This window comes from Saimiri boliviensis, chromosome 15 (genome assembly GCF_048565385.1).
Source record: "Saimiri boliviensis isolate mSaiBol1 chromosome 15, mSaiBol1.pri, whole genome shotgun sequence".
In the NCBI taxonomy this organism is placed as follows: Eukaryota; Metazoa; Chordata; class Mammalia; order Primates; family Cebidae; genus Saimiri; species Saimiri boliviensis.
The window spans coordinates 41,408,193-41,428,995 of record NC_133463.1 but is presented as its reverse complement, the minus strand read 5'-3'; the positions used below and the strand labels follow the sequence as shown (position 1 = coordinate 41,428,995).

The 20,803-nt window shown below is 33.5% G+C and overlaps 1 protein-coding gene across 16 annotated transcripts in view; it reads left to right on the top strand.

Moving 5' to 3' along the window:
• The window catches only part of RALYL (RALY RNA binding protein like), a 768,288-nt gene that overhangs the window by 270,933 nt on the left and 476,552 nt on the right, over positions 1-20,803 (top strand). The window contains exon 1 of one of the 16 annotated variants that reach the window (XM_074386924.1): positions 457-2,327. The exons of the other annotated variants lie outside the window; for them this stretch is intronic. The gene's annotated coding sequence lies outside the window, so the exon portion shown is untranslated. Of the gene's footprint in view, positions 1-456; positions 2,328-20,803 lie in introns of those variants that run through there. 16 annotated transcript variants of the gene reach the window in all.

Genomic DNA, 20,803 nt, shown 5'->3' with positions numbered 1-20,803 from the left:
GTAATTTTAAAAATCAAATATTCAGTAGAAAAGCAAATACTTAAAAATACTTAAAAGCTAACTATTTAAAATTAGACTTTTTTGAAAAAAGAAAGCTTGTATCTATTTGGTTATAATCATACATTTTTTTTCCAGCTTTAACTTCTGGAAATTGTCAATGATTTTGTCTAGATTACTCTGCTTTTTATATACATATATATTAGAGAATTTAAACAGATATGTTGATCTATCCATGCTCATATTTGGTCAGAGAACACATTTTGTTTTTAATGTTTTAAAGTTTATTTCATATGAAATAAGAGATATACACAAAAATTTTTAAAAACATGTAATATGCAGCTAAATTTGAAAGAGATGCATAAAAATCTCAGTTCACAAAAATTCAAACAATAAGTTGTTACATTAAATAAGTGAAATAAATTTTGTTTTCTTTTTATAATCACAATATTATTTATGTTTATATAGAATTAACTGAGTTTTAATAAATGTACTTTGTTGTGGTAAAAACACTTGACATAAAGTCTACCCTCTTAAAAAATGTGTAAGTGTACTCTATATTATTGTTAATTAGAGGAATAATGTTGCATGGTAGATCTCTTGAATTGATTCGACTTGTATAATTGAGACTTTATGCCCAAGGGGGAGTTGCTGATCTGATCTACTCTTTAAATTCAGACATAGGTAGGAACCAGGCATAGGGAAGACCACCACCGGGTTTGGAATTATGAACTGTGCCGGGTGGGTTTAAAGAATCTCAACTTCATGAATTTACTCTTGACCAATTACATAATAAAGTTGTATGAATTAGCACATGAAGAATACAGTGCTTTTTTTTTTCATTTTAATGATACATAATAAAACATGACAGTTTGAAACTAATAAGGAAAGTATTAAATTACAAAAAATAACCAAATCAGTTGTTTAGAGCTAAGATCAATAAATAATTTTTTCAGAAAAATAATTTTTCACTGACATTGATTGGAGTTGCCTGCACTCTGTTGGATGGTTCCTACTGTTCCACCTTTTGTAGGCCACTGGATTATGAGATAAGAAGGAATCCAAGATAAATGTACTGTACTTAAAAGAATTTTTTTAATAAATGTTGCAGAATTCAAGTTCTGGAAATGGTGGTTGGTTAATAGAAAAAGTCCTTTAAAGTATTAGATTATTTGCCAGTTTTTAAATATAAAATAGGGGTTAGGAAACTAAAACTCACAGAACAAATATGGCCTGCCACCAGTTTTTGTAACTTTTATTGGAAAATGGCCATGTGCTCACTCATTTACATATTGTCTATGCAGCGTTGAAGCTGCAAAAAACTGAGTAGTTGAAACAAATATTTAAAAACGGCCTGCAAAGCCTAGTATTTAAACCATCTGTCCCTTATAGAAAATGCTTGCAAACTTATTATATTGTGTAGAAAGAATTTGGTGTTAAAGTTTACTTTGTAATGAATTTATTTATTGAACTGTGTTAATGAGAAACAGAAAAGCAAATAAAATTGATCTAGTTTGGCCAGAATGTATGCAGTGAATGATTTACTATCTGAGAAGTGTTACTGAGGCAACAGTGTTTTTAACATGACTGTGAAGTCAACAGAGGAAAGATGTTTATATCCATGGAGTGAGATTATGAAACATTAACTTTGCATTTGCATTAATATTGGAACCAAAATAGCTTTTATAGAGGAAGAATGATTGAAGTGTTAGCATCCATACAAGGTAGAGTAACAGGAAATAACTTATCATGAGATGATTTATAACTCCACTTTATAGAGATGGATATTTTCATGGTACAAATATTTCATATCTGGAAATGATTGTAACAAATGTGATTTTTCCCCCTTCAGCATAAGTTGTATGACCCGCTTCGCCAGCTCGGCGATACAAATACGGTTGAATATTGCACTTGTCCAATTAATTGCATGAGTTATCCACTATCCATTTTAGCAAGAAAGTTAATATCAACTATTTGAGGTCTTCTAACATCCAGAATTGCTGTTTGTAGGCTTTTTTAGTCTAAAGAATGCACAATGGATAGTTGGAGAGCCCAGGAAGTACACAAAACTTCTCATTTTCAAAATGTCCCTGCCTCCTGATGTTGTTCCATGTTCTCCTGCTGTAAATTGCTCCTGAATTTCCAATATTCTGTAGGCTCTGATGTGGACCTCTGAACCTTGCTCCCTTTCTTTCCAATAGGCTGCTTGGACTCTAAATTTATCTAGTTCCTCCTGTACGATCATTTTCATATACAAAGGAACAACTGTATAGAGCAGATTTAGTCAAACCACTGAAGTTCAAGTGATCTCATCTCCCATTCATAGAAAGGTAATTACTTGCCATACACTTGTACAAGTGAGAGGGACACTGAGTTGGTGCCTAAAAAGAAAAACATTTTCGAAGTAATACTGGGCCCACACTGACAGACTGGTGGGCAAGAGCTTCTTGTTTCAAAAATATTTAATATCTACTTCCCAAGTTGTACTAATATATTTTAAAGTGGTATTACTAGGAATTGTAATTTTATATTTACAAATAGCATGTGTGTTTTAGCTGTAAGAGCCACCAAAATATCTTAAAAGATTACTTCATTAATTAAAAGATATACATCTTTAATTGAGATAAAACACTGAAATTAAGACAAATTATCTTAATAAAGGAAGCCATGTAAAGGTTGAATAAAGCTTATTTGCTTAATGATATAGTCACATATATCCATGTTTATTCACTGTTTTCACACACTATGCCTTGCTATTATTTGTATATTCAAGCTCTCTATCTTCGACTAACAGATACTGTAGAGTTTCTTACCAAATACAAGCATAAAGGGGTGTTTCATCTCTATCTTTCTAGTGTAATCTTAAAACTGCTAGCTACTATTGGCTTTCCTTCCTTTTTCCCTTCCTTCCCTTTATCTTTTGTGTTATCGTTGAAATGACATATCTTTTCCTTTTAGTATGGCTTATATTAGGAGCTCTGAAATTCAGTTCAGATACCTGTGAATTATTGACTTCAACAAGAGTGACATCCAGTAAGCCAGACATAAAAAAGAAACTTCTAAATCTAACACCAGTATTTACAGTTTATTTTGAAAATCCATATATGAAATTCTCAATATTTTCATGCCTGATGTTCATGCCATACAGTTAGAAAATATTTATTGAAAACTTACTGTGGCAAAGTTCTTGGAATTCAAACTTAAAAGTCACAAAAGACCTTAGGGCAGTTTACAGTCCAGTTGCAGAAGCTGGCAAGCTGAAAGGGAATTCCTGCATATTACATATTTTATTATTGGACAGAAGTAAATAGAGAGTGCTATGGGATCACTGAGAAAGAGCAACTGAAGAAATTGTTGATAGCAATCAGAAAAGCCAATTATCAGAACACAGTTGTCAGGCTCACTCTTGAAAGATGAGTAGGAATCAGATAGACAATGTCATGGCATGAGAAAAAAATGAAAAGTCGTTATAAATTCCATGTTAAGGACATAGAAGAACTAAAGTGCATGGAAATAAACAAGTATTGGCCATTTAGAGAGCACACGCGGTTTGGATTGACTAGAATTCATATTTTTGTTTTAAAGTGTCAAAAAACTGGCCAAATTAAGGAGAAGGAACCAAATCATAAAGGACCATACTTAGAAATAAAAGTTTTTCTGAAGATAAAGAAGGAAATTGAATTTTAATGACAGTAACACAATCAGATTTACTTTTGTAAGAATTACATTGAGAGAATCATGGAAGTCAGACTGTGTGTGTGCACACACGTGTGTGTGTGTGTGTGTGTGTGTGTGTGTGTGTTAAGGCGGGAATAATTTTCATACTATAATAAGAAATGTTGAAGACTTGAGCTTTGGCAAGATGCATTAATTTATGAGGATCCTGGGCATTTTATCTCTCCCTTCCCATTAAAAAATTTTCAAAATTTGCCTTTATACAATCTCTGCTTACTCTGGTGATTTTAGAGCTGCTACCTGGGTGGAAACTTACAAAAAGCAAGCAAATCCCCCAAGGGGCCATAGCAAAAAAAGATACTCTGCTCATGGGTCAATGGGAGATTAAAAAAAAAAAAAGAATACCCAGAAGAAAAGATCGAAGGTTGTTGCCTAGAATGATACCTGGAGCCAAGCGTTTTCAGTTGTTATTTTAATACTTCCTTTGGACACTGAAAGTTGGAACTGTTAAATAAGGACACAGAGTCAATGAGAATATAGACAAAACTTTTAATTCATTTAACTGTGAAAGGAAAAAAGGAAGGCAGGGGCTACAAGAGGATTTGGAAAGAGTGGATCAATATTTATTACACGAAGGAAGTGGATATTTCCAAGAATATATTTTAGAATAAAAAAGATGTGGGTATGTTTTTGATTGAGGTTGAATTAGGGAGGGACAATTTTAAGTTCTAGGATGGTAATTGACCATTGAAGATTTCTGTTGAAAAAACAAGGGACATTTAAACCATCAGTGGAAGAATCCTGAAGGGATCATTCAATGTGATTTAAATTTATATTCAAATACAATTTTAATAACAATTCATATTTTTAGAAACCACCCATGTTGGAGGAAGAATTTCATTTATTATTGTGGTACTTTTTTAAGCAGAGGAAGGTATGAAGAAGCATTTGTGATCAAAACTGGGAAGAACTTTTTTGCCCAAAGTGGCAATAGCTTTATTGTTTCCTCTGACTATATAAGTAATGCATGCTAATTATTAAACATGAAAAAAGACGTAAAAAGGATATAAAAATATGTTTGAAATCTCAATGCAAAAATCTTTTTGTTGACTATCTTTAATACTGCTTTCTCTCTCTCTCTCTCTCTCTCTCTCTCTATATATATATATATATATATATATATATATATATATCCCCTACACATGCAGTTTAGGTAAATGGTATCACATCATATGTGGTGTTTTCACCAGAGATTATTTTATAAAACAACATTAAAACTATGGCTTATTTTATCTTCCCCCCTTTCCTTACTCTCTCTAACCTTACCTGTTTTTGACACAGATAACCAGAATTAATTACAAAGAGAAAGTTATTTAAATTCAATGCCTGCGGTGGTGCTGCATTCTCCAATAGTCAGTGTTTTCCTTAACTTTGGATCTTTCTATGTTTTTATTACGGAATTTCCAACTGTTTTAAATTCCTTTCTCATATGTAATTGCCTAGCTGATTCCTACTAATGTTTCAAGAGTCGGCCTGATAACATTCTCAAAAGTGATTTCAAACTGAAATTTTCTCAGAATTTCCCCTTGCTTTAACAAGAACCAAAGAAGGAAGCTCCAGGAAACACACACACATACACACACACACACACACACACACACACATACACACACACACGCCTCTCTATTATCTAAGAAGTTTTCCTTTAAAATGAATTTGGATTTCCTGGATGTCTTATAAATAGTTTCCTAATATTATAATTAGTCTTAAATAATTTGATGATGATCTCCCATAGACTCAATAGAATCAATTTCTAAATTGAGAAGTAAGCAGCCCTAGAGTGCTTGTAGGTTTCTTTCTAATATTATGTGTTTATTGAAGCATTAGATCCATTCCTATATTCTTAGAATCTTCATTATTTGTAAAATTATGAAATATAGTGATTGGGAATAAAAACATTCATACAAATAAAGCAGTTTTTCAGAAGTCATACAACACTTCTGTTATGGAACCAGAATTTAACTTAGAACTATAAAACAAACTTTTTTTCGGTCTTTGATTGTTTCTATGTGCCAAATAATTGAAAGAATGCAAAATTTGAATATACTGTATAATTTTCTCCATCCTTTCCACTTTTTAAATTGCAAAAATAACACAGATCATGGTTAATTTTGAAAGCTATATAACTAAAAGTAACTTTCCATCCCCAAACCAGAACACCAATACATATACTTAGAAGAAACCACTCTTAAGAAATCTGGTTTATATGTATAATTCAATTATTTAACTATAGCAAAGCTTCTAAAGAGATTTTATTACAAAATATTTTTGCAAAATTTATTATATCCATATTCCAAAAGCAAACTAAAAAAAAATTTCAATAAATCTGTTTTGTTTTCTGAATTACAATAAAACGCCTTTGCTTAGCCTTTAAAGTCTCCACAGTCTGACCTTACTTTATCCTTTCAGTCGTTCTCCTACTGCTTCTTTATATGTATGTAGTGCACTCATCAAACTGAATATTTTATGAAACTGCTCATGCTTTTTTAATCTGTTGAAATACCTTCTTTTTCACTAACCTTTCAAATGCCATCATCTCCATAAAATGTACTGGATACCAGAAAGAGATTGTGTTTTCCCCTCTTGTGATTAACCATAATACAAATGGGTACACATTATGTATATAAATGAATAAGTATATCTTTAAAAAGGTATTACATAATGTATTTTCTTGCCTTATATTTGCCATTATGGTTGTATTTGTCCTTTAATGAATTTACATTCTCAGAAGGGTCCCAATATTTTACATTTTTCATACCAGAGCACCTACTTAGAGTAGACACAACATACATTCATCTTTTTTTTTTGTTAGACAACATATACATTCATCTCTTTTTTTAAGTGCCAGGATACATGTGCAGAATGTACAGGTTTCTTACATAGGTATCTGTGTGCCATGGTGGTTTGCTCCACCTGCCAACCCATCACTTAGGTTTTAAGCCCTGCATACATTAGCTATTTGTTCTGATGCTCTCCTCCCTCCCCTCCCCCACCTAGCTGACAGGCCTGGTGTGTGTTGTCCCCCTCCCTGTGTCCATGAGTTCTCATGGTTCAACTCCCACTTATGAGTGAGAACATGTAGTGTTTGGTTTTCTGTACCTGTGTTAGTTTGCTGATGATGATGGCTTCCAGCTTCATCCATGTCCCTGCAAAGGACATGATCTCATTTCATTTTATGGTTGCATAGTATTCCGTGGTGTATATGTGCCACATTTTCTTTATCCAGTCTATCATTGATGGGCATTTGTGTTGGTTCCATGTCTTTTCTATTGTGAATAGTGCTGCAATAAACATACTTGTGCATGTATTTTTATAATAGAATCATTTATATTCATTTGAGTATATACCAAGTAATGGGATTGCTGGGTCAAGTGGTATTTCTGGTTCTAAATTCGTCAGGAATTGCCACACTGTCTTCCACAATGATTGAACTGATTTACATTCCCACCAACAGTAAAAGCCTTCCTATTTCTACACAGCCTCACCAGAATCTGTTGTTTCTTGACTTTTTAATAATCACCATTCTAACTTGTGAGATGGTATCTCATTGTGGTTTTTATTTGCATTTCTCTAATAATCAGTGATGTTGAGCTTTTTTTCTATGTTTGATGGCTGCATAAATATCTTTTTTTAAAATTATACTTAAATTCTGGGATACAGAGCTTAAGAAGGTGCAGGTTCGTTACATAGGTATACATGTCCAATGGTGGTTTGCTGCACCCATCAACCTGTCATCTATATTAGGTATTTCTCATAATGCTATCTCTCTCCTAGGCCCACCCCCAACCCAACAAGCCTTGGTTTGTGATGCTCCCCTCCCTGTGTCTATGTGTTCTCATTGTTCAACTCCCACTTATGAGTGAGAACATACGGTGCTTGGTTTTCTGTTCCTATGTTAGTTTGCTGAGAACTATGGTTTCTAGCTTCATTCATGTCCAGGCAAAGGACATGAACTCATTCTCTTTTATGGTTGCATAATATTCCACAGTGTGTATGTGCCACATTTTCTTTATCCAGTCTATCATTGATGGGCATTTGGGTTGGTCCCAAGTCTTTGCTGTTGTGAACAGTGCTGCAATAAACATACATGTGCATGTGTCTTTATAGTAGAATGATTTATAATCCTTTGGGTATATATCCAGTAATGGGATTGTTGGATTAAATGATATTTCTAGTTCTAGATCCTTGAAGAATTGCCAAACTGTATTCCATAATGGTAGAACTAATTTATGCTCCCACCAACAGTGTAAAAGTGTTCCTGTTTCTCCACATCCTCGCCAGCATCTGTTGTTTCCTGACTTCTTAATATGGCCATTCTAACTGGCATGAGGTGGTATCTCATTGTGTTTTTGATTTGTGTTTCTCTAAAGACCAGTGACGATGAGCTTTTTTTCATATGTTTGCTGGCCACATAAATGTCTACTTTTGAGAAGTGTCTGTTTATATATTTCACCCACTTTTTGATGGGGTTGATTTTTTCTTGTAAATTTGTTTAAGTTCTTTAGGTATTCTGGATATCAGCTCTTTGTCAGACGAACAAATTGCAAAATTTTCTCCCATTCTGTAGGTTGCCTCTTCACTCTGATGATAGTTTATTTTGCTATGAAGAAGTTCTTTAGTTTGACTAGATCCCATTTGTCAATTTGGCTTTTGTTGCCATTGCTTTTGGTGTTTTAATCACGAAGTCTTTGCCCATGCCTATGTTCTGAATGGTATTGCCTAGGTTTTCTTCTAGGGTTTTTATGGTTTTAGGTCTTACATTTAAGTCTTTAATCCAACTTGAGTTAACTTTTGTATACAGTGTAAAGAAAGAATCCAGTTTCAGTTTTCTGCATATGGCTAGCCAGTTTCCCCAACACCATTTATTAAATAGAGAATCCTTTCCCCATTGCTTGTTTTTGTCAGGTTTGTCAAAGATCAGATGGTTGTAGATGTGTGGTATTGTTTCTGAGGCCTCTGTTCTGTTCCATTGGACAATATATCTATTTTGGTGCTAATACCATGCTGTTCATTGTTACTGTAGACTTGTAGTATAGTTTGAAGTCAGGTAGTGTGATGCTTCATGCTTTGTTCTTTTTGCTTAGAATTGTCTTGACTGTATCGGCTTTTTTTGGATTCATATGAAATTTAAAGTAGTTTCTTCTAATTCTGTGAAGAAAGTAAATGGTAGCTTGATGGGAATGGCATTGAATCTACATACTTTGGGCAGTATGGCCATTTTCACAATATTGCTTCTTCCTATGCATAAGCATGAAATGTTTTTCCATATATTTGTCTCCTCTCTTATTTCTTTGAGTAGTAGTTTGTAGTTCTCCTTGAAGAGGTCATTCACCTCACTTGTAAGTTGTATTCCTAGATATTTTGTTCTCTTTGTAGCAGTTGTGAATGGAAGTTCACTCTATTATTTGGCTGTTGGTCTATTATTGGTGTATAGGAATGCTTGTGATTTTTGCCCATTGATTTTGTATTCTGAGACTTTGCTGAATTTTCTTATCAGCTTGAGATTTTGGGCTGAGATCATGGGGTTTTCTTAATATACAATCATGTCACCTGCAACAGAGACAATTTGACTTCTCTATCCCTATGTGAATACCCTTTATATCTTTCTCTTGACTAATTGCCTTGGCTAGAACTTCCAATACTGTGTTGAACAGAAGTGGTGGGAGAGGACATTTTTGTCTTGTGCCAGTTTTCAAAGGGAATACTGCCAGCTTCTGTGCATTCAGTATGATACTGGCTGTGGGCTTGTCATAAATAGCTTTTACTATTTTGAGATACGTGCCATCAATACCTAGTTTATTGAGAGTTTTTAGCATGAAGGGGTGCTGAATTTTATCGAAGGCTATCAAAGACCTTTTCTGTATCTATTGAGATTATCATATGGTTTTTGTCATTGGTTCTGTTTATGTGATGGATTATGTTTATTGATTTGCATATGTTGAACCAGCCTTGAATCCCAGGGATGATGCTGACTTGATCATGGTAGATAAGCTTTTTGATGTGCTGCAGGATTCAGTTTGCCAGTATTTAATGAGGATTTTTGTACTGGGATATTGACTTGAAATTTTCTTTTTTTTTATTGTGTTTCTGCCAGGTTTTGGTATCAGGATGATAGTGGCCCCATAAAATGAGTTAGGGAGAAGTCACTCTTTTTCTATTGTTTGGGATAGTTTTAGAAGAAATGGTACCCACTCCTTTTTGCACCTCTGGTAGAATTTGGCTGTGAATCTTATCCTGGGCTTTTCTTGTTTGGTAGGCTATTAATTACTGCCCCAATTTCAGAACTTGTTATTGGTCTGTTCAGGGATTCAACTTCTTTGTGGTAAAGTCTCCTATTATTGTGTGGGAGTCTAAGTCTCTTGTTGGTGTCCAAGAACTTGCTTTACGAATCTGGATGCTTTTGTATTGGGTGCATATATATATATATATATATATATATATATATATGCATATATATTTAGAATAATTAGCTCTTCTCATTGCATTGATATCTTTACAGTTATGCGATGCCCTTCTTTGTCTTTTTTGATCTTTGTTGGTTTAAAGTCTGTTTTATTAGAGACAAGGATTGCTACCCCTGCTTTTTTTTTATTTTCCTTTCCATTTACTTGGTAAATATTCCTCCATTTTTTTTATTTTGAGCCTATGTGTGTCTTTGCACATGAGGTGGATCTCCTGAATACAACACACGAATGGGTCTTAACTCTTTATTCAATTTGCCAGTCTGTGCCTCTTAATTAGGGTATTTAGCCCATTTACTTTTGAGGATAATATTGTTAAGTTTGAATTTGACACTGTCATTATGATGCTAGCTGGTTATTTTGCCCCTTAGTAGGTGCAATTTCTTCAGTGTGTCAATGGTCTTTACAATTTAGTATGTTTTTGCAGTGGCTGGTACTGGTTTTTCTTTCCATATTTAGTGCTTCCCTCAGAAACTCTTGTAAGACAGGCCTGGTGGTTACAAAAATCTCTCAGCATTTGCTTGTCTATAAATGATTTTATTTCTCCTATGCTATGAAGCTTAGTTTGACTAAATATGAAATTCTGGGTTGAAAATTATTTAAGAATCTTGAATATTGGCCCCCACTCTTCTGGCTTGTAGGGTTTCTGCAGAGAGATCCGCTGTTAGTCTGATGGGCTTCCCTTTGTGGGTAACCCAATCTTTATCTCTGGCTGCCCTTAGCATATTTTTCCTTCATTTCTACCTTGGTGAATCTGATTATTATATGTCTTGGGGTTGCTCTTCTTGAGGAGTATCTTTGTGGTGTTTTCTGTATTTCCTGAATTCAAATGTTGGTCTGTCTTGCTAGGTTGGGGAAATTCTCCTGGATAATATCCTGGAGAGTGTTTTCCAACTTGGTTCCATTCTCCCCATCACTTTCAGGTACACCAATCAAATGTAGGCTTAGTCTTTTCACATAGTACCATATTTTTTGGAGGCTTTGTTTGTTCCTTTTCTTATTTCTAATCTCATCTTTGTGCTTTTGTTTATTAAGTTGATCTTCATTCTCTGACATCCTTTCTTTCACTTGGTCAGTTTGGTTATTGATACTTATGTATACTTCATGAAGTTCTCATGCGGTGTTTTTCAGCTCCATCGGGTCATTTATGTTCTTCTCTAAACTGGTTATCCTAGTTAGCAATTCTAACCTGTTTTTCAGGTCCTTAGCTTCCTTGCATTGAGTTAGAACATGCTCCTGGAGCCCAGAGGAGTTTTTTATTACCCACCTTCTGAAGCTTACTTCTATCAATACCGTGTTGAATAGGAGTGATGAGAGAGGGCATCCTTGTCCTGTGCTGGTTGTCAAAGGGAATGCTTCCAGCTTTTTCGCATTCAGTATGATATTGGCTTGGATTTGTCACAAATTGCTTTTATTATTTTGAAATATGTTCCATCAATATCTAGTTTGTTGACAGTTTTTTAACCTGAACAGATGTTGAATTTTATTATAAGCCTTTTCTACAACTGAGACAATCATGTGGTTTTTGTCATTGGTTGACATACACAAGAAATGCTAAAATTTCCACTTCAGCATCTTCTTTGAAGAATAAATCACTTTTTAAAAATAATCTCCTGGAAATTAGCATATGATGCATCAATTCATGTCTTTGTTAGATGAAACTAGAGTAATACTAAGGTTCTACCTATTTTAAGGATAACTAAAACAGTGTCAAAGGGTGTAAAATATGTTAAAACATCAACTTGAAAAGTGTCATTTTGATTTTGTGATGATTTATCAAAACCCCAATTGATTCAAAAATTTTTATTTTCTGTTCTAGTAGTATTAATTTATATTTTGAAAATACCTATCAAAAATGGATATTTAAAGAAATATACCTTGTAACATAAATGTGCAGATTTCATAATTTTTCACATTTTCCTAGCATATGGAAGCTTTTAGAAACAGGAAATTAATTCATTCATACAAGGTATATAGTATTTATTTTTATTTATTTATTTTTTTTTTTGAGACGGAGTTTCGCTCTTGTTACCCAGGCTGGAGTGCAATGGCACCATCTCGGCTCACCGCAACCTCCGCCTCCTGGGTTCAGGCAATTCTCCTGCCTCAGCCTCCCGAGCAGCTGGGATTACAGGCACACGCCACCATGCCCAGCTGATTTTTTGTATTTTTAGTAGAGACGGGGTTTCACCATGTCGACCAGGATGGTCTCGAACTCTCGACCTCGTGATCCACCCGCCTCGGCCTCCCAAAGTGCTGGGATTACAGGCTTGAGCCACCGCGCCCGGCTGGTATATAGTATTTAAAAATAATTTTAACTATCTCATTGACCTTTCATTTCTGATTATGTTTACTCTGAAAACTTTGGGTACTCGCCTTTCTTTTTTGTTTTACATTTTTACAGTCTTAAGCAGTTTAGTTATTTTCTCTTCTGCTTATTTGTAACCTTGGAAGCCTATCAGCATTACGGCCAGAAGCAAATGCATAAAGTACCTCTTCAGATGAACCAAGAATAGCAAAACCACTGGGCTACCAGTTACAAGTTTTTATTAGTATTTTGTAATGGAAAGATAATAGACTTTGAAGATAACCAAATAGACTACTTAACTACTCACTGGGTATATTTTTTAAAATAAGTCACGTACTTCTCTGAATTTTATCTTTTATTTATAAAATATTTTATGTCATTTGGTGATGTTTAATATAATACGTGAAAGCACTATGCCTTATACAGGTAGACATATATTTATTGAATATTGTTTGCCTGTTCTACTAGAAAAGTTGATTTTTGTTTGTGGTATACTAGAAGATTTAATTAATGAGACTATTAATAGCAGCAAAAAAGAACCCCTCAACTATAATAAATCCTTTTTCAGTTTATTGTTTTTCTTTTAGGTTTGGTCATGGTGTTAGTGTATACCAGTCCATTTGGACCTTAGTCTCTTCTACATATGAACAAGCAAGGTAGTTAAATAACAAGTAAATGTGGAATATCAACAATAGTTGTGATCTCAAGTTTGCAAGCCAGTTGGTGCCATCACTGGGTGTTTAGTTTCTGGTAGGATGTCAGAATTAGAATGTTGCAGATTGCTTCAGAAAGAAGATTTACATGACTGACAGGATATTCCCCCTTGTAATGCTGGTTAGGTATGCCTATAATGTGATCATCTTATAACCATGGCATTACTGGCACAGTTCTCTAACCAAGCAAATAAAGCTGCTATATATATATATATATATATATATATATATATATATATATATATACTTAAATCAGTTTGAGACATGACTATTATTTACAGAATAAATCCCCTTAGTAATGCAAACATAAGTTCATCTTTATGCATAAAATATATTATTATTGTCTTATGTGTATCTATGGATATATATCTGAAATATATCTGTATCTATCATCTACCTATCATCAAATAACTATTATATACATGGTATGTAATCCAACCCTCACACTCTAGAAAAACACTTCAAACCACAGCCAGTCATATACTAAGTAATGTAATTGCAGTTTTGTCTTCAACCTTATCCCATTTTTAAGCATTTATTATAGTCAATATACCGTTAGGAGAATTTTAGAATTTTTTCCATGGCACTGTGACCCAGGGATGCAGGAAAACAAATATCTTTCTCTTGCTCAATTGGAATTTCTAAAAAAGCTAAACATATGAAGAATAACCAATAAGAGCCCAAGTATATTTTTTATTAATAACTGCTTGAATACTCAATATTCTAATGCAAAGCTCTAAAACCCCGAGTCCTGGCACCACTTAGGTTCATGGTCTAAGATGGGGCCACTTACCATCCATGAAAACCTTTATCTATATCTTAGAATTTTCCTACTGTGTGTGAGAAAACTGTTAGGCACCACAGCATCATACAGAAACATGTCTCTAATAGCTACTCTCAAACAGGTTGAGGGAGGCAAAACCAAAGGGAAGAAATCTACAGGGCCTTTTGTGAGGGTGAAATCAATTTATTCATTCATGTCCATAAAGCTGGAGCAAAGTATGACTTGCACCTTTCACAACATGGTGACTATAACTACTAGTAACTATGAGTAACTACAGCTTATTTGATGAACCAAAATTAGCTAATTCGTTCACAAATGTAACTACTCTTTCACAATATACACCTGCATGTAGAGTGCAAAGTTTGGGTAGAGAAGTTAACTTTCCACATTTCACAGTACGCCAAACTTCTAAGATTTATAAGTGAGGTTAGTATTGTGTAAGTTATTAACAATATGTTTCTTTCATCTTTCTCATACACACAATTTCGGAGATGAAAAAGGAGGATTTTTAAGGTTGCTTTCTTCTTTTTTTTTTTTTTTTTTTTTTTTTTTTTGAGACAAAGTCTCACTCTGTCACCCAGGCTGGAGTACAGTGGCCTGATCTCAGCTCGCTGCAACCTCCGCCTTCAGGTTCAAGCAATTCTCCTGCCTCAGCCTCCCGAATAGGTTGGGCTACAGATGCATTCCATCATGCCTGGCTAATTTTTTCTATTTTTTAGTAGAGACAGGGTTTCACCGTGTTAGCCAAGAGTGTCTTGATCTTCTAACCACGTGATCCATCCACCTCAGCCTCCCAAAATATTGGGATTACAGGCATGAGCCACCATGCATGGCCTAAGGTTACTTTGTGAGTTTTTTTTAACTTTATTTTAGAATTGGGGGTACACACGCAGCTTTGTTACAGAGCTATATTGCATGATGCTGAGGTTGGAGTTTGATTGAACCCATCACCTAGGTTGTGAACATAACACCCAATAGGTAGTTTTTAAAATTCCATTCCTTTTTGCTGGAAGCCAGCGTAACTCCATTGTAGTTACTAATCACCAAGAGCCATGTGCTTACCGTGTATCATGTAGTAACTAGAATAATACACAGATGTATAAATTTAAAATTTATAAGAGTCTTGTGGTCAAAATGAATATGCTCCTTTCAGTTTCTGCATTGTAGGCTATCATCATCCTGGGACATTATTCCCATTTTATGATTAGCTCTTCAAAATTCTAACTACTTTATTGAGCAATATCAAGTCCTTTTTATAGTCAATGCCATTTTCTATTATTAAATTGAATAATAACCACTATTCATAATTCTATTAATTACTTACTTTGACTAAAAAGCCTCCTCGCAGCTACTAATGGATTTTCTTTCAAGGCTTGTTAACATGGCATCTCAAATAAAATACTCAATGCCTGATAGCTAGATACACTTCAGACTTTTCTAGTATTGAATGTACCCCATCAATAGTGTTTTTAACTGCTACTGAAGAAAGTAGGAGATGCTTGAATTGCTATATATTTAGTTTAATCACCAAAGCTTCCATAAAGCTGTATACATTTTATCTTATTTACATCAAAATGAAACTTCCCTTTCCTAACACATTCTTTTAAGAGGAATAAAGTAATAACACACTTTTCAACAGATGACTGTTATGTATTATCAAAATGTAAAATAAAATCATAAACACAATGTTATGAAAGTCATATGATTAAGTTTCCTGGGGAGTTAGGATAAAATTTAGTAACTTTAAAATAACAGGAGTAAAATATCCTGCATGATAATAATGTTCATAGTTTTTCTATTCTAACAAAAATTAGTTAACTCCTATTTATCCAAGGGAATAAACAGAAGTTTTCATTAGGGAAAACTATAAAATATCCACTAGCAGAGCAGCATTATAAGTGAAAGGTAAATGTAACATACGTATACAAACTATGACATCCACTTTCTTTCTTTCCTTTTTAAATTATCGAATCAGAGAGTAAATGTACAGGTTTGTTACATGCATACATTGTGTAATGATAAGGTTTGAGCTTCTAGGGCACCCATCATTCAGTGAGCATTGTACCCAGTAGGTAATTTTTCAACCCTTACCTCCGTCCTACCTTTATCATTTTTGCTTTCTTAAGTAGTTTACAATTACGTATTTTTTCAACATCACCCCCTCAAGCTAGATGTTTGTCCTTGTTATCAATAGAATACTGGTTTTGGGTAAATCAGACTAAAAATTAAATTAGTGCATTGTTACGTTTATGATCAAATCTTAAACAAAATGGAAGACATTAAAAATAATAAGATCTGAAGATTATTTTTAATTGTATTTGCCAATATGATGTCATTTAACAAGTTAAGCAGTTGCATGTGTTAAACATTGAGCAGAGACAACAGAGACGTGTTATATAATACACTTCTGTAGTGTGATTTGGGAGCTCTCAGGCAAGGCAAGACCACACCAGAAGTCATGGTGTTTCCTTACATTTCTAGGGAAAAGGTCTAATCTCAGACTCCTATGAATTGAGAGATCTTAAAACACACTGGCATTTCTTGGTGGTGGTGGGGAGGCCTATTTTCTTGATTCAAGAGTTTATAAATGATGTGATTATTTATTTATTTATTTATTTATTTATTTATTTATTTATTTATTTGAAATAGGATCTTTCTCTATTACCAAGGCTGCAGGGCAGTGGCACCATCATGGCTTACTGCAGCCTCAACCTCCCTGGCATAAGTCATTCTACCAGCTCAGCTTCCAGAGTAGCTGAGACTTCAAGTACATACCACCATGCCCATGCTCAACCAATTTTCTCTAATTTATTTATTTATTTTTAGAGATAGGGTCTGGCTATGTTGTCTGGATGCAAGTGATCCTCCCGGCAAAGTGCTGGCATTACAGATGTGAGCTACTGTGCCTGGACTGATTTTTCAATAATTTGTTTTCTACCACATTTAGGCCTCTATGACACAGGATAAATTTATCACCATGTATGTAATACTGAAGACAAATTTCTATAAAACTGAAATATGATTTAAAAACAAAATTTTAAAATGTCGCAAATGGCTGCTTTCCAGTGACTTTGAGAGTGACAGTGTTTATTCTACCTTTTTCTGGTTTTTTACTTTGTTACATGTGGTAAACTTTGCTGATAATCAAGGCTGAATAACTTATAACATCTACAATCAGTATGTAATTAAATCTGATGAAAAAATATTTATACACACTTATTACATACCTATATATATTTTTTAATGAACTGTTTTTAAGTGCTGCTATTTAAGACCTTACCTGGTAGCTCTTGAACTGAAAATGTTTGTTTGTTTGTTTTATCAATGTCCTAGTATAAAGAGAATATTCAAAATTAATCTGGTATTAGTGATGGCATTTAGAATCTAGGTTTTCATGTTTATTTTGCTTGTCTTTGTCTCCAATCTGATCCTGATTTGGAAGTTAATATGAATATTTGCAGAAAAAACTGCATTCTGAGGAGTCTCTTCTAAATACTTGCATCCAAAATGTTACTAAATGAAAATTAATTGCTTTTCATGAAAAAAGGACATTTTACAAGACTGTGTAATCATATTAGAATAATGACTGGCCTCGCTAATGGAAATTAAATGTGATGCTGGGTGTGCTGGCAGTGTGGCCCGGGAGCTAGGTTTGCATGTAAAAGTGTAATTTCTATCCCTGCTGAGTGGATTTTGAAACTCAAAATAATTAGCTCTGTCAAATAATTAATTTTGTTGATAGGATTAAGTAGAGAATATACAACGTCACACACATATATTATAATTATTTGGAATGACAAGATGATATAAAACAATAATCTTCAATTCTGGCTGTCAAACTTGATCAGATCATTTCTGTGAGTACTTTTGAGATTCATGTTAATAACTTTGAATGTAACACGTAAGTCATCATCTCCAGTGCCATTTACATATGGAATACTTACCATTGTCATTAAATGTGCTTTATATGTGGGTGCATGTGTTTGTAGGAAAGTCACTGTTTTTGTAAAACACTGCAGTTCACCAGGAGGTAGTTCTAAGCAATGTTAATTTCCTGAAACTCTTTAAGAAAGTGCAGCTGTGTAAATTGTGTTTCTTTTGTGATTCAAAGTTAGATAACATTTAAAAAGAGAAATTATTTAAAAATACACATTGTTTGCCCTTCAAATGTAATTACACATTTAACTTTTCACTTAGATTTTCTAGAACACTGGAAGAAATGACATAATTTCTTAACATACACTTACATATGCATACAATTAATTTTAATGAATAACCAATGTAATTCTCTATAAAATTGAAATTCTGGCAATATTCCTATGAAACTCACCCACGTATATGCTATTAGACATGTTCTGTAATTTCATTGTCATTGCCATAAGATATAAATACAGTATATATTTCAGAATTATAAATTGTTGCAGATGGCCTGTAAACCAATATATACAAGTGGGAAAAGTACTAGGATAAATATGAGTGTTCAACAAAGTTAGATTATGTTGACCCATGACTATTTTAAATCTATATTTATTTATAAATCTGTATTTATCTGTCTGTTTTACTTAGACAATAAATCTCTTCGAAAATAAATTTCTAATTCTCTTAGAAAATAAATATCACAAATGGCAATTTTTAAAAACTCCTCAGAGAGTTCTTTTGAATAGCCAGAATTGGGACCTATATTAATAAATATAAACATTTATTATACTTATTATTATACTTATATAAATAAATATAATATAAATAGGATTGGGACCTATATTATTTCTTAATTTAGGTCCTATTTATATTATTTATTAATATAGGTCCCAATCCTATTTATATCATATTATAAATAATAAATTGGGATCTATATTAATAAATCATAGAATTTTACTCAATAATTAAATGTGAGGCCTGAGACCATTGAAAATATAATAGCCATATTTCCAGAAGACAAGATTGACTATTGTAAAGGTACAGATTTTTTTCACAAACTATTTTGTAGTTTATACAGCAATCCAATCAAAATACCATATTTGACGATTTGGCAAATGATAAATGATTCTAAACTTTTTATCAAAGAGCAAATAGTTATGTTTCTGTATACTATTTTGAAGGAAATTCAGTAAGAAGAGTAAATGTTTTTACAGATACATACATGTGTATATGACAATTAGCATAATCTTTACGTGTGTGTGTGTGTGTGTGTGTGTGTATGACTATATAATATCTGGCAGGATGTATGGCAGACCACTAACTGATCAAATAATTATTCAATAAGCAGTGCTAGAGCAACCACCTGCTTTTAGAAGAAACATTAGATGCAGTCTCACTCCGTGTGAAGAAAGTCTATAAATTCCAAACATTCCTTGACCAAGTTCTTTTTCTTCTGGGAACCAATACTGAGACTAAAAAAATAAAATACAAGATTTATACTTAATTGCTATTTGCAACAGGAGAAAAATAAGCAACTCTAAAAGTCCAATAATAATTAAATACTTAAGATAGAATATAAAGAATAAAAAATAGAATACAAAAGCTTTCTTTGTAAAAAGATGTCTAAGAAATAAATGGGAAAGAAAATATAACAAAGTTAATTATATTTTTCTTGATGTTATTTTTCTTCCCATGTGTTTTTAGTTTTCTCCATGAATCAGCAAATATGAATTTTAATGAGACAAAACAAAAAGAAAACAAATTATACCAGCTACTACTTATTGGAGTTAATTTATTCATAAAAACTTTAAATTTCATCAAATATTAAATTACCTAAATAATGGCTTGATAAATTTTGCTGTATGGAAATACTTAATAGCATTGAAATGCCCTTTTACTTTAATTAATATATTTATTTCAATTTCAATCAAGACTCATTCTTTAAAAAAAAGCTAGAAACGTAATTTAGAGTATAATTTGAATAATAAACCAGAGAGAAAGTTTAGAAAAGGAAAACTACAGCAGAATCATTTGAATAATCAGTTTTAGTAATAGAATAATAATGTTGGCACGAGTAGAGAAAAAAATATTGACAAGAATTAAAACTTCCAGAGAAATATCTTGTGAATTTTTAATACACAAAAAGGCAAAAAGGGTCTCACTCATTACTTTTCTTTCTTTTTTTTTTTGGCGGGGGTGGGGGAGGTGAAGGGAGACAGGATCTAGCTATGTTACCCAAGCTAAAGTGCAGTTACAGGATCCTAGCTCGCTGCAGCCTCAAATTCCAGAGCTCCAGGGATTCTTCTGCCTCAGACTCACAAGCAGCTAGAACTGCAGGCACAAACCATAATGCCTGGCTAACGATTTTTTGTTTTGTTTTGTTTTTTGTTTTTGTAAACAGACAGGGTCTTGCTATGGTGCCTGGGCTAGTATCAAAGTCTTGGCTTCAAGGGATCTTTTTGCCTTGGCTTCTCAAAGCCCTGGGATTACAGGCATGAGTCATCATTCATGCCCACTTCACTTGTTTTCAATAGAATAAATGATAATATTGTTAATAGATAACATTGAAATATTGAACCATCTGTCAGAAATCAGTTTCACTTCTAAAATAAGGCCAGTTACTGTGGCTCATGCCTGTAATAACAGTACTTTGGGAGGTTGAGGCAGGTGGATCAGGAGGTCAGGAGTTCAAGATCAGCCTGGCCAACATGATGAAATACTGTCTCTACTAAAAATATAAAAATTATCTGGGCCTGATGGTGGGCACCTGTAATCCCAGCACCAAGAGGCTGAGGGAGGAAAATTGACTTGAATCTGGGAGACGGAGATTGCAGTGAGCCGATACTGTGCCATTGCACTCCAGCCTGGTTACAAAGCAATACTCAGT